At 40.5% G+C, this 15,732-nt stretch overlaps 1 non-coding gene and 1 pseudogene across 1 annotated transcript; one reads left to right on the forward strand and one right to left on the reverse strand.

Moving 5' to 3' along the window:
- Positions 1-8,908: 8,908 nt before the first annotated feature.
- On the forward strand, positions 8,909-9,087 carry LOC134998582 (U1 spliceosomal RNA; annotated as a pseudogene).
- Positions 9,088-11,170: 2,083 nt separating this feature from the next.
- Positions 11,171-11,333, reverse strand: LOC134999182 (U1 spliceosomal RNA). The gene has a single exon (XR_010201343.1). It is a non-coding gene; the product is annotated as a U1 spliceosomal RNA (small nuclear RNA).
- Between the last annotated feature and the right edge of the window lie 4,399 nt (positions 11,334-15,732).

Consider the following 15,732-nt stretch of genomic DNA (forward strand, 5'->3'; position numbering starts at 1 on the left):
GAATGTTGCAGTAAAACCCAATTGTAACTATGTATTCTCTAACAGACATGGATATTATTTTCTCTTTAACATGGAAGAGATGTTAAAACACAGATTTACTCTGTGAAATATGGGGAGAAGCTGATCTCATATACACAGCAGTATTTTTCTGCAAGGTGTAATTAATTATATCACCAATATCATCTCTGCTGCTCACAGGATATTTTTGATAGATTACTATCATTTTTTGTCATTAATTTCTGTGATTACTGCTGTTCATTGGATAAGTTTGATAGATTACTATCATTTTTCTTATCATCCATTGTTGAGCAAAATATACAAATAATTTTAAGATGATGATATTTGCTCTTTTTTGAATTATTCATATTTTTACCACTGTTTAAAAGGGGAATAAGTAATTGATACGTCTAATATACCCCTGTTATTTTATTTTAGTTGAGTATTGGATAAATAAAAGCTAAGTTTTAATTATAGACAGTTTTCATCTTTTTCACATCATTAATCATCAAAAGAGTGCTCCAAATATAGGAATTTCTTCTATTTGGTAAGATGTGGGCTCTTCCACACCCACCAAATCATTCTGTATCTGGTACACTATTCCTGGGAGCACCTCCAACGTCAGAATAGTTGCCCACTTGGGCTTGATATATTTTTTCTGTTTAGTTGGTTGTTTGAGATTTAGTCATTCAATTATAACCAGTCTGGTGCAGGGTAAACCAAGTTTTGCCACAAAAGTCAATACTGACAAAGGCTAATAATCATTCATCTAGAACGTTTCCTAGAAAAACTTTAAAAAGTCAATAATCTGGAGAATTTTTGTAAGAAACACATTGGTACTTTCCCATGATGAGTGAGTGCTTCAGGATTTCTTGCACTTACATGGGCTATTAACCAAAAGGTTGGTGGTTCAATCCCACCCAGGGATGTAATTGACCTTGTCATCAGATTTTGGTGATCTTTAAGTAGACAAGTCAAAATTTCAAACCCCCTCTTATGGTGTAGGGTACCTGGCCTTCTCTGACGTAATCAGAGTTAGATTTAATTAAGTGATTTTATAAAAAACAGCTAGGAAGCACAATTTAGCAGTGGGTTGCAGAGAAAAAAATAACATTTTAAACCTACCGGTAATTTTTTTTTCTCGTAGTCCGTAGAGGATGATGGGGACTCCGTAAGGACCATGGGGGATAGACGGGCTCCGCAGCAGACATGGGCACTTTAAGAAAGACTTTAGATCTGGGTGTGCACTGGCTCCTCCCTCTATGCCCCTCCTCCATACCTCAGTTAGAGAAACTGTGCCCAGAGGAGACGGACAGTACGAGGAAAGGATTTTTGTTAATCCAAGGTCAAGATTCATACCAGCCACACCAATCACACCGTATAACTTGTGATATACTACCCAGTTAACAGTATGAATCAAATCTAACTCTGATTACATCAGAGAAGGCCAGGTACCCTACACCATAGCAGGGGTTTTCGAAATTTTGACTTGTCTACTTAAAGATCAACAAAATCTGATAATAAGTTCAATTACATCCCTGGGTGGGATTGAACCACCAACCTTTTGGTTAATAGCCGTATACACTAACTGATTGCGCCACAGCGAAACTTTGCAAAAGTACATACTGACAAAGGCTAATAAGCATTCATCTAGAACGTTTCCTATAAAAACTTTAAATAGTCAATAATCTGGAGAGTTTTTGTAAGATGTTTCTTCCATCAACCAATGAAGAAACACATTGGTACTTTCCCATGATGAGTGAGTGCTTCAGGATCTCTTGCACTTACATGTGCAGCAGAGTACTGTAATGGAAGCATGCTGGGTCCATAACCCAGAGGTAGGCAGATTGAAACTATCCTCTGCTATATGACTTGTCTACTTAAATATTACCAAAATTTGATCACAAGGTCAATTACGTCCCTGGATGGGATTGAACCACCAACCTTTTGATTAATAGCTGAACACACTAACCGATTGCGCCACAGAGACACTTTGCAAAAATTACATACTGACAAAGACTAATAAGCATTCATCTAGAACGTTTCCTAGAAAAACTTTAAAAAGTCAATAACCTGGAGAGTTTTTGTAAGATGTTTCTTCCAGCAACCAATGAAGAAACACATTGGTACTTTCCCATGATGAGTGAGTGCTTCAGGATCTCTTGCACTTACATGTGCAGCAGAGTACTGCAATGGAAGCATGCTGGGCCCATAACCCAGAGGTAGGCAGATTGATACTATCCTTTGCTATATGCATTTTTTTTGTTCATTAAAGTAATCCAAAACTGGGATTGATATTTTAGCTTTTATTTTTACTTAAAGTACAATAACTTTTACCATTTTAATTTGTTTTAATAGTATATTGACAGTGTTGTTTTCTTTCAAAAATCCAATTAATTTTCTTTACCCGATTATTAAAATGGTAAGTGACAAAAACAAACTACATTGTCACCAGAAGAGCAATACAAAATGTACAAGTGATATATTAAAATCATCTTTCCAGCTTGAATTTCAATGATGCATTGGGGCAACGATTTTGTGAGAAACATCTTCACCCTTAAATAAAGATTTTCTTAATTCCTTACCTGTGTGCTAATTAGATATCACCTTGTTTTCACATTAAACAGACTTCCACATGAGAAAGCAGCAAGGATGCAGTGGCGTTAATGTTTCCTGGTGTCAACCTGTATTATTTCAGTAGATATTGAAATGAGGATGCATCTTGCTGCCTTTCCAATGAAGCAAGTTTAATTTAGTAATAGGTGAAAAACCATCCCTACAAATATGTTAATCAGATACTTGGCTTTGTGGACACTTTTCAGAGAACAAATTAGTTAGCATAAAAATAAAGCCAGAAAATGAAGAGCTGTTTAATCACTCAATTGGATTTTTCTGCCAGCATATTTCTTTTTCTCTGCAACCCACTGCTAAATTGTGCTTCCTAGCTGTTTTTTTTATAAAATCACTGATTCAAATCTAACTCTGATTACATCAGAGTAGGCCAGGTACCCTACACCATAAGAAGGGGGTTTGAAATTTTGACTTGTCTACTTAAAGATCACCAAAATCTGATAACAAGGTCAATTACATCGCTGGGTGGGATTGAACCACCAACCCTTTGATTAATAACCAAACACACTAACCGATTGCGCCACAGAGACACTTTACAAACATACATACTGACAAAGGCTAATAAGCATTCATCTAGAACGTTTCCTAGAAAAACTTTAAAAAGTCAATAATCTGGAGAGTTTTTGTAAGATGTTTCTTCCATCAACCAACGAAGAAACACATTGGTACTTTCCCATGATGAGTGAGTGCTTCAGGATCTCTTGCACTTACATGTGCAGCAGAGTACTGCAATGGAAACATGCTGGGCCCATAACCCAGAGGTAGGCAGATTGAAACTATCCTCTGCTATATGCATTTTTTTTTGTTAATTAAAGTAATCCAAAACTGGGATTGATATTTTTGCTCTTTTATTTTTACTTAAAGTACAATAACTTTTACCATTTTAATTTGTTTTAATAGTATATTGACAGTATTGTTTTCTTTCAAAAATCCACTTAATTTTCTTTACCCTATTATTAAAATGGTAATTGACAAAAACAAACTACATTGTCACCAGAAGAGCAATACAAAATGTACAAGTGATATATTAAAATCATCTTTCCAGCTTGAATTTCAATGATGCATTGGGGCAACGATTTTGTGAGAAACACCTTCACCCTTAAATAAAGATTTTCTTAATTCCTTACCTGTGTGCTAATTAGATATCACCTTGTTTTCACATTAAACAGACTTCCACATGCGAAAGCAGCAAGGATGCAGTGGCGTTAATGTTTCCTGGTGTCAACCTGTATTATTTCAGTAGACATTGAAATGAGGATGCATCTTGCTGCCTTTCCAATGAAGCAAGTTTAATTCAGTAATAGGTGAAAAACCATTCCTACAAAGGTGTTAATCAGAGACTTGGCTTTGTGGACACTTTTCAGAGAGCAAATTTGTTAGCATAAACATAAAATCAGAAAATGAAGAGCTGTTTAAACAGCTACTGCCTGAGGGTCTCTTGACCTGGTGCAATACCTCTGTAGCTTTTTGTTGAGGCGGGACGCCATCATGTCTATCTGGAACAGTCCCCACCGACTTGCAATCTGTGCGAAGACTTCCTGATGGAGTCCCCACTCTCCTGGATGTAGGTCGTGTCTGCTGAGGAAGTCTGCTTCCCAGTTGTCCACTCCCGGAATGAACACTGCTGACAGTGCGCTTACATGATTCTCCACCCAGCGAAGAATTCTGGTGGCTTCCGCCATCGCCACTCTGCTCCTTGTGCCGCCTTGGCGGTTTACATGAACTACTGCGGTGACGTTGTCTGACTGGATCAGAACTGGTTGGTCGCGAAGTAAGGTCTCCGCTTGACATAGGGCGTTGTATATGGCCCTTAGCTCCAGGATGTTGATGTGAAGACAAGTCTCCTGACTTGACCAAAGACCTTGGAAATTTCTTCCCTGTGTGGCTGCTCCCCAACCTCGGAGGCTCGCGTTCGTGGTCACCAGGATCCAGTCCTGAATGCCGAACCTGCGGCCCTCTAGAAGGTGAGCACTCTGCAGCCACCACAGGAGAGATACCCTGGCCCTGGGGGACAGGGTGATCAACTGATGAATCTGTAGATGTGACCCGGACCACTTGTCCAGTAGGTCCCATTGCAAGATCCTCGCATGGAACCTGCCGAAGGGAATGGCCTCGTATGATGCCACCATCATTCCCAGGACTCGAGTGCAGTGATGCACTGACACCTGTTTTGGTTTCAATAGGTTCCTGACCAGAGTCATGAGTTCCTGGGCCTTTTCTATCGGAAGATAAACCCTTTTCTGGTCCGTATCCAGAATAATGCCCAAGCAAAGTCAGACGAGTCGTAGGAACCAACTGCGACTTCGGGATATTGAGAATCCAGCCGTTTTGCTGTAACACCTTCAATGAAAGTTATACGCTGTTCAGCAACTGCTCTCTTGATCTCGCTTTTATGAGGAGATCGTTCAAGTACGGGATAATTGTGACACCTTGCTTTCGCAGGAGCACCATAATTTCTGTCATTACCTTGGTGAAAATTCTCGGAGAAAATTCTGGAGAGACCAAACGGCAACGTCTGAAATTGGTAATGACAATACTGTACCGCAAATCTTAGGTACGCCTGATGAGGTGGATAAATGAGTACATGAAGGTATGCATCCTTTATGTCCAGAGATATCATAAAATCCCCCCCTTCTAGGCTGGCGATGACCGCTCTTAGCGATTCCATCTTGAACTTGAACCTTTTCAAGTATAGGTTCAGGGATTTTAAATTTAATATGGGTCTGACCAAACCGTCCGGTTTTGGGACTACAAACAGGGTCGAATAATTTCCCTTTCCTTGTTGAAGCAGGGGAACCTTGACCACCACCTGTTGAAGATACAATTTGTGAATTGCATTTAACACTATCTCCCTTTCCTGGGGAGAAGATGGTAGGGCCGATTTGAAAAACCGGCGAGGAGGCACCTCTTCGAATTTCAGCTTGCAACCCTGAGAAACAATTTCTATTGCCTAGGGATCCACCTGCGAATGAACCCAGATGTGGCTGAAAACTCGAAGACGTGCCCCCAACTGGGCGGACTCCTTTAGCGGAGCCCCAGCGTCATGCGGTGGATTTTGTAGAGGCCGGGGAGGACTTCTGTTCCTGGGAACTAGCTGTGTTGTGCAGCTTCTTCCCTCTGCCCTTACCTCTGGCAAGAAAGGACGCACCTCGTACTTTCTTGTTTCTCTGTGATCGAAAGGACTGCATTTGATAATGTGGTGCTTTCTTAGGCTGTGAGGGAATATAAGGCAAAAAATTTGATTTACCAGCTGTAGCTGTGGAGACAAGGTCCGAGAGACCTTCCCCAAACAATTCCTCACCCCTGTAAGGTAAAACCTCCATATGCCTTTTTGAGTCGGCATCACCTGTCCATTGCCGGGTCCATAGGACTCGTCTAGCAGAAATCGACATAGCGTTTATTCTAGAACCCAGTAGACTAATGTCACTTTGAGCATCTCTCATATATAGGACAGCATCTTTTATATGCCCTATGGTCAATAACATAGCATCCTTATCTAGGGTCTCAATCTCTGCTGATAAGGTATCTGTCCATGCTGCCACCGCGCTACAACCTCGGCCGACGCAATTGCCGGTCTGAGTAAGGTACCAGAATGTGTGTAAATGGACTTTAGGGTAACCTCCTGCTTGCGGTCAGCAGGGTCCCTGATGGTAGCCGTATCCTGGGATGGCAGCGCTACCTTTTTGGATAAGCGTGTCAATGCTTTATCCACCCTAGGGGAGGATTCCCACCGTATCCTGTCCATTGGCGGGAAAGGATACGCCATAAGAATCCTTTTGGGAATCTGCAGCTTTTTGTCTGGAGATTCCCAAGCTTTTTCACATAATTCGTTCAACTCATGTGAGGGGGGAAAGGTTATCTCAGGTTTCTTTCCCTTATACATGTGTACCCTCGTGTCAGGGACAGGGGACTCTGTGATGTGCAAAACATCTTTTATTGCAATAATCATATATCGAATACATTTAGCCAATTTTGGTTGTAACTTTGCATCATCGTAGTCGACACTGGAGTCAGAATCCGTGTCGGTATCTGTGTCAACTATTTGGGATAGTGGGCGCTTTTGAGACCCCGAAGGTCCCTGCGACATAGGGACAGGCATGGGTTGACTCCCTGACTGTTCCCTAGCTTCAGCTTTGTCTAATCTCTTGTGTAATAAGTTTACATTAGCACTTAAAACATTCCACATATCCATCCAGTCAGGTGTCGGCGTTGTCGATGGAGACACCACATTAATTTGCTCCTGCTCCTCTCTAGGAGAGCCTTCTACCTCAGACATGTCGACACACGTGTACCGACACACCATACACTCAGGGAATCCTCTTATCTGAGGACAGTTCCCCAACAAGGCCCTTTGGAGAGACAGAGAGAGAAAGTATGCCAGCACACACCCCAGCGCTATATGACCCAGGAAAAAAACACAATCATTTTATGTTTACCCAGTAGCGCTGTGATTCCATATATATATGCGCCTAATTATGTGCCCTCTCTTCTTTAAGACCCTCTTTCTACCGTGGTATAAGCAGGGGAGAGTCCATGGAGCTTCCCCTCAGCGGTGCTGTGGAGAAAATGGCGCTGGTGAGTGCTGAGGGAGAAGCCCCACCCCCTCAGCGACGGGCTTCTGTCCCGCTCAAATATAGTAAAAAAATGGCGGGGGCTCTTATATATATATACAGTGCCTAGCTGCATATATATTTATTTTGCCAAAGAGAGGTCTATATTGCTGCCCAGGGCGTCCCCCCTGCGCCCTTCACCCTTACACTGACTGCCGTGTGTGAGGTGTATGGGAGCAATGGAGCACAGCTTTACTGCTGTGCGTTACCTCAGTGAAGATCATGAAGTCTTCCGCCGCCTCTGAAGTCTTCTTTTCTTCTCATACTCACCCGGCTTCTATCTTCCGGCTCTGCGAGGGGGACGGCGGCACGGCTCTGGGACGGACGGCGAGGGTGAGACCTGCGTACCGATCCCTCTGGAGCTAATGCTGTACAGTAGCCTAAGAAGCAGAGCCTATCAACTCACAGAAGTAGGTGTGCATCTCTCCCCTCCGCCCCTCGATGCAGGGAGTCTGTTGCCAGCAGGCTCCCTGAAAATAAAAAAATCTAACAAATATACTTTCTGTCAGGAAACTCAGGAGAGCTTCCTGAAAAGCACCCAGTCTCCTCTGGGCACAGTAGTAAACTGAGGTCTGGAGGAGGGGCATAGAGGGAGGAGCCAGTGCACACCCAGATCTAAAGTCTTTCTTAAAGTGCCCATGTCTCCTGCGGAGCCCGTCTATCCCCCATGGTCCTTACGGAGTCCCCAGCATCCTCTAGGACGTAAGAGAAAAATTATGCTGGCAGAAAAATCCAATTGAGTGATTAAACAGCTCCAGAGCTGCTCTGTAAGGCAAGTAAAAGGGTGTGGGCCCTGCAGCACTACCTGTAGTTTGCATTGTGCATTGGAAGCCTAGTTTGCTGTCTGTTTCCACTTCTTTTTTCTTGAGCCCCTCCCGTCTATACCCTTGTGCACTATCCTGACTTCTCCTCCCGTCTGCTTACTTTGTGCCTTCCAATGCACAATGCAAACTACAGGTAGTGCTGCAGGGCCCACACCCTTTTACTTGCCTTACAGAGCAGCTCTTGAGCTGTTACAGTGCCCAGCTGCTGCAAGAAATCAGCGTGAATGCTTCAGGGGCTGGGGCATGGCCAACATGAGCCCCACACCGAAGGAGGGTGGGGGTGTTTAATGCGAACTAGGGGTCTCGCACAATGCGAACTACAGGTAGTGCTGCAGGGCCCACACCCTTTTACTTGCATTACAGAGCAGCTCTGGAGCTGTTACAGTGCCCAGCTGCTGCAAGAAATCAGCTTGAATCCTTCAGGGGCTGGGGCATAGCCAACATGAGCCCCACACCGACGGAGGGTGGAGGTGTTTAATGCGAACTAGGGGTCATCCAAGTGCCGCAAAAGGCCGCCATGCCCTGCACGCCCCTTTTCTCTTTTCATATGCAGACGAGGGTTGAAGCCAACTTTGACCCACTGCTTGGATGACATCGCCATATGCAAATCCATCTGCTGCAGGCCTTCCCCCAGGAATGCTTGCACTAGTTGTTGCATTTGGTTTGTTGTTTGGGGGTGCTTCAGTATTAGGCAGCCTTCTGCCCTCCCATGTTCATCTGAAAATATGTGTTCTCCCTGCAGTTGTTGTCCCCAGATGAGAGTTCCCTTGTGCTGCCTCAGTTGAATCTCCTTTACTTGACAGAGATGTGCCTGAGCAGCGGCCCTCCCCAGCCCTATCCCAAATCATACTTATTTTGCATAGGAGATACCATGGTCATGAAGACTGTTCTCCCAGGGTGCGGTTCATTCATTGCATTCTGGGTATGCTGACCCCTGTGATTTCCCCAAATGTGGGAAACTCGACTGCATTATTTAATGCGAACTAGGGGTCATCCAAGCACCGCAAAAGGCCGCCATGCCCTGCATACCCCTTTTCTCTTTTCATAAGCAGACGAGGTTTGAAGCCAACCTTGACCCACTGCTTGGATGACATCACTTGCTGCCTTTCCAATGAAGCAAGTTTAATTTAATAATAGGTGAAAAACCATCCCTACAAAGGTGATAATCAGATACTTGGCTTTGTGGACACTTTTCAGAGCACAAATTTGTTAGCATAAAAATAAAGCCAGAAAATGAAGAGCTGTTTAATCACTCAATTGGATTTTTCTGCCAGCATATTTCTTTTTCTCTGCAACCCACTGCTAAATTGTGCTTTGTGGCTGTTTTTTTTATAAAATCACTTAATCAAATCTAACTCTGATTACATCAGAGAAGGCCAGGTACCCTACACCATAAGAGGTGGTTTGAAATTTTTACTTGTCTACTTAAAGATCACCAAAATCTGATAACAAGGTCAATTACGTCCCTAGGTGGGATTGAACCACCAACCTTTTGGTTAACAACTGAACACGCTAACTGTTTGTGCCTCAGAGACACTTTGCGAAAGTACATACTGACAAAGGCTAATAAGCATTCATCTAGAACGTTTCCTAGAAAAACTTTAAAAAGTCAATAATCTGGAGAGTTTTTGTAAGATGTTTCTTCCATCAACCAATGAAGAAACACATTGGTACTTTCCCATGATGAGTGAGTGCTTCAGGATCTCTTGCACTTACATGTGCAGCAGAGTACTGTAATGGAAGCATGCTGGGTCCATAACCCAGAGGTAGGCAGATTGAAACTATCCTCTGCTATATGCATTGTTTTTTGTTAATTAAAGTAATCCAAAACTGGGATTGATATTTTTGCTCTTTTATTTTTACTTAAAGTACAATAACTTTTACCATTTTAATTTGTTTTAATAGTATATTGACAGTATTGTTTTCTTTCAAAAATCCACTTAATTTTCTTTACCCTATTATTAAAATGGTAATTGACAAAAACAAACTACATTGTCACCAGAAGAGCAGTACAAAATATACAAGTGATATATTAAAATCATCTTTCCAGCTTTAATTTCAATGATGCCTTGGTGCAACAATTTTGTGAGAAACATCTTCACCCATAAAGAAAGATTTTCTTAATTCCTTACCTGTGTGCTGATTAGATATCACCTTGTTTTCACATTAAACAGACTTCCCCTTGAGGAAGCAGCAAGGATGCAGTGACGTTTATGTTTCCTGGTGTCAACCTGTATTATTTCAGTAGACATTGAAATGAGGATGCATCTTGCTGCCTTTCCAATGAAGCAAGTTTAATTCAGTAATAGGTGAAAAACCATTCCTACTAAAGGTGTTAATCAGAGACTTGGCTTTGTGGACACTTTTCAGAGAGCAAATTTGTTAGCATAAACATAAAATCAGAAAATGAAGAGCTGTTTAATCACTCAATTGGACTTTTCTGCCAGCATAATTTTTTTTCTCTGCAACCCACTGCTAAATTGTGCTTCCTAGCTGTTTTTTATAAAATCACTTAATCAAATCTAACTCTGATTACATCAGAGAAGGCCGGGTACCCTACACCATAAGAGGGGGTTTGAAATTTTGACTTGTCTACTTAAAGATCACCAAAATCTGATAACAAGGTCAATTACGTCCCTGGGTGGGATTGAATCACCAACCTTTAGGTTAATAGCCATACACACTAACTGATTGCGCCATAGCGACACTTTGCGAAAGTACATACTGACAAAGGCTAATAAGCATTCATCTAGAACGTTTCCTAGAAAAACTTTAAAAAGTCAATAATCTGGAGAATTTTTGTAAGAAACACATTGGTACTTTCCCATGATGAGTGAGTGCTTCAGGATCTCTTGCACTTACATGGGCTATTAACCAAAAGGTTCCCACCCAGTGATGTAATTGACCTTGTGATCAGATTTTGGTGATCTTTAAGTAGACAAGTCAAAATTTCAAACCCCCTCTTATGGTGTAGGGTACCTGGCCTTCTCTGACGTAATCAGAGTTAGATTTAATTAAGGTGCGCAAGGGCATAGAAGGGAGCGGTTTAAGAAAAGAGAAGTGGAAACAGACAGCAAACTAGGCTGGAGAGAGACCTGAGACAAAGAGATCTGAATTATACGAGAGCCGACCAGGGGAAACACAAATTATGCAGTCAAGTTTCCCACATTTGGGGAAATCGCAGGAGCAGCACACCCAGAGTGCAATGGGTGAGCCTTGCCCTGGGAGAAGCACCTTCATGATCATAGTATCTCACCTGGCAGGTAAGTAGGAGTTGGGCTAGTGCTGGGGAGGGTCGCTGCTCGGGTACGCCCCTGTCAAGTGAAGGAGATCCAACTGAGGCAGCACAAGGGAACTCTCGAAAGAAGAACAAGGCTAGAGGAAGATCTGAGACAAAGAAATCTGACTTTTACCAGAGCTGACCAGAGGAAAGCACAAACACAGTCCCCCACTACCACCAGGAAACATTAACGCCACTGCATCCTTGCTGCTTTCTCATGTGGTAGTCTATTTAATGTGAAAACAAGGTGATATCTAATTAGCACACAGAAAAGAAAATTAAGTGAATTTTTGAAAGAAAACAATACTGTCAATATACTATTAAAACAAATTAAAATGGTAAAAGTTATTGTACTTTAAGTAAAAATAAAAGAGCAAAAATGTCAATCCCAGTTTTGGATTACTTTAATTAACAAAAAAAATGCATATAGCAGAGGATAGTTTCAATCTGCCTACCTCTGGGTTATGGACCCAGCATGCTTCCATTACAGTACTCTGCTGCACATGTATGTGCAAGAGATCCTGAAGCACTCACTCATCATGGGAAAGTACCAATGTGTTTCTTCATTGGTTGATGGAAGAAACATCTTACAAAAACTCTCCACATTATTGACTTTTTAAAATGTTTCTAGGAAACGTTCTAGATGAATGCTTATTAGCCTTTTTCAGTATATGCTTTTGCAAAGTGTCGCTGTGGCGCAATCAGTTAGTGTGTAAGGCTATTAACCAAAAGGTTGGTGGTTCAATCCCACCCAGGGGCGTAATTGACCTTGTTATCAGATTTTGGTGATCTTTATGTAGACAAGTCAAAATTTCAAACCCCCTCTTATGGTGTAGGGTACCTGGCCTTCTCTGATGTAATCAGAGTTAGATTTGATTCAGTGATTTTATAAAAACAGCTAGGAAGCACAATTTAGCAGTGGGTTGCAGAGAAAAAGAAATATGCTGGCAAAAAAATCCAATTGAGTGATTAAACAGCTCTTCATTTTCTGGCTTTATTTTTATGCTAACAAATTTGTTCTCTGAAAAGTGTCCACAAAGCCAAGTCTCTGATTAACACCTTTGTAGGGATGGTTTTTCACCTATTACTAAATTAAACTTGCTTCATTGGAAAGGCAGCAAGATGCATCCTCATTTCAATATCTACAGAAATAATACAGGTTGACACCAGGAAACATTAACGCCACTGCATCCTTGCTGCTTTCTCATGTGGAAGTCTGTTTAATGTGAAAACAAGGTGATATCTAATTAGCACACAGGTAAGGAATTAAGAAAATCTTTATTTAAGGGTGAAGATGTTTCTCACAAAATCGTTGCCCCAATGCATCATTGAAATTCAAGCTGGAACGATGATTTTAATATATCACTTGTACATTTTGTATTGCTCTTCTGGTGACAATGTAGTTTGTTTTTGTCAATTACCATTTTAATAATAGGGTAAAGAAAATTAATTGGATTTTTGAAAGAAAACAATACTGTCAATATACTATTAAAACAAATTAAAATGGTAAAAGTTATTGTACTTTAAGTAAAAATAAAAGAGCAAAAATATCAATCCCAGTTTTGGATTACTTTAATTAACAAAAAAAATGCATATAGCAAAGGATAGTTTCAATCTGCCTACCTCTGGGTTATGGACCCAGCATGCTTCCATTACAGTACTCTGCTGCACATGTAAGTGCAAGAGGTCCTGAAGCACTCACTTATCATGGGAAAGTACCAATGTGTTTCTTCATTGGTTGATGGAAGAAACATCTTACAAAAACTCTCCACATTATTGACTTTTTAAAATGTTTCTAGGAAACGTTCTAGATATATGCTTATTAGCCTTTGTCAGTATGTACTTTTGCAAAGTGTCGCTGTGGCGCAATCAGTTAGTGTGTATGGTTATTAACCAAAAGGTTGGTGGTTCAATCCCACCCAGGGACGTAATTGACCTTGTTATCAGATTTTGGTGATCTTTAAGTAGACAAGTCAAAATTTCAAACCCCCTGTTATGGTGTAGGGTACCTGGCCTTCTCTGATTGTAATCAGAGTTAGATTTGATTCAGTGATTTTATAAAAACAGCTAGGAAGCACAATTTAGCAGTGGGTTGCAGAGAAAAAGAAATATGCTGGCAAAAAAAATCCAATTGAGTGATTAAACAGCTCTTCATTTTCTGGCTTTATTTTTATGCTAACAAATTTGTTCTCTGAAAAGTGTCCACAAAGCCAAGTCTCTGATTAACACCTTTGTAGGGATGGTTTTTCACCTATTACTAAATTAAACTTGCTTCATTGGAAAGGCAGCAAGATGCATCCTCATTTCAATGTCTACTGAAATAATACAGGTTGACACCAGGAAACATTAACGCCACTGCATCCTTGCTGCTTTCGCATGTGGAAGTCTGTTTAATGTGAAAACAAGGTGATATCTAATTAGCACACAGGTAAGGAATTAAGAAAATCTTTATTTAAGGGTGAAGGTGTTTCTCACAAAATCGTTGCCCCAATGCATCATTGAAATTCAAGCTGGAAAGATGATTTTAATATGTCACTTGTACATTTTGTATTGCTCTTCTGGTGACAATGTCGTTTGTTTTTGTCAATTACCATTTTAATAATAGGGTAAAGAAAATTAAGTGGATTTTGGAAAGAAAACAATACTGTCAATATACTATTAAAACAAATTAAAATGGTAAAAGTTATTGTACTTTAAGTAAAAATAAAAGAGCAAAAATATCAATCCCAGTTTTGGATTACTTTAATTAACAAAAAAAAATGCATATAGCAGAGGATAGTTTCAATCTCCCTACCTCTGGGTTATGGGCCCAGCATTTTTCCATTGCAGTACTCTGCTGCACATGTAAGTGCAAGAGATCCTGAAGCACTCACTCATCATGGGAAAGTACCAATGTGTTTCTTCGTTGGTTGATGGAAGAAACATCTTACAAAAACTCTCCAGATTATTGACTTTTTAAAGTTTTTCTAGGAAACGTTCTAGATGAATGCTTATTAGCCTTTGTCAGTATGTACGTTTGTAAAGTGTCTCTGTGGCGCAATCTGTTAGTGTGTTTGGTTATTAATCAAAGGGTTGGTGGTTCAATCCCACCCAGGGATGTAATTGACCTTGTTATCAGATTTTGGTGATCTTTAAGTAGACAAGTCAAAATTTCAAACCCCCTTCTTATGGTGTAGGGTACCTGGCCTACTCTGATGTAATCAGAGTTAGATTTGAATAAGTGATTTTATAAAAAAAACAGCTAGGAAGCACAATTTAGCAGTGGGTTGCAGAGAAAAAGAAATATGCTGGCAGAAAAATCCAATTGAGTGATTAAACAGCTCTTCGTTTTCTGGCTTTATTTTTATGCTAACGAATTTGTTCTCTGAAAAGTGTCCACAAAGCCAAGTATCTGATTAACATATTTGTAGGGATGGTTTTTCACCTATTACTAAATTAAACTTGCTTCATTGGAAAGGCAGCAAGATGCATCCTCATTTCAATATCTACTGAAATAATACAGGTTGACACCAGGAAACATTAACGCCACTGCATCATTGCTGCTTTCTCATGTGGAAGTCTGTTTAATGTGAAAACAAGGTGATATCTAATTAGCACACAGGTAAGGAATTAAGAAAATCTTTATTTAAGGGTGAAGATGTTTCTCACAAAATCGTTGCCCCAATGCATCATTGAAATTCAAGCTGGAAAGATGATTTTAATATATCACTTGTACATTTTGTATTGCTCTTCTGGTGACAATGTAGTTTGTTTTTGTCAATTACCATTTTAATAATCGGGTAAAGAAAATTAATTGGATTTTTGAAAGAAAACAATACTGTCAATATACTATTAAAACAAATTAAAATGGTAAAAGTTATTGTACTTTAAGTAAAAATAAAAGCTAAAATATCAATCCCAGTTTTGGATTACTTTAATGAACAAAAAAAAAATGCATATAGCAAAGGATAGTATCAATCTGCCTACCTCTGGGTTATGGGCCCAGCATGCTTCCATTGCAGTACTCTGCTGCACATGTAAGTGCAAGAGATCCTGAAGCACTCACTCATCATGCGAAAGTACCAATGTGTTTCTTCATTGGTTGCTGGAAGAAACATCTTACAAAAACTCTCCAGATTATTGACTTTTTAAAGTTTTTCTAGGAAACGTTCTAGATGAATGCTTATTAGTCTTTGTCAGTATGTACTTTTCGCAAAGTGTCTCTGTGGCGCAATCGGTTAGTGTGTTCAGCTATTAATCAAAAGGTTGGTGGTTCAATCCCATCCAGGGACGTAATTGACCTTGTGATCAGATTTTGGTAATATTTAAGTAGACAAGTCAAAATTGCAAACCCCCTCTTATGGTGTAGGGTACCTGGCCTTCTCTGATGTAATCAGAGTTAGATTTCATT

Source organism: Pseudophryne corroboree, unplaced genomic scaffold, assembly GCF_028390025.1.
Source record: "Pseudophryne corroboree isolate aPseCor3 unplaced genomic scaffold, aPseCor3.hap2 scaffold_149, whole genome shotgun sequence".
NCBI classification, from domain to species: Eukaryota; Metazoa; Chordata; class Amphibia; order Anura; family Myobatrachidae; genus Pseudophryne; species Pseudophryne corroboree.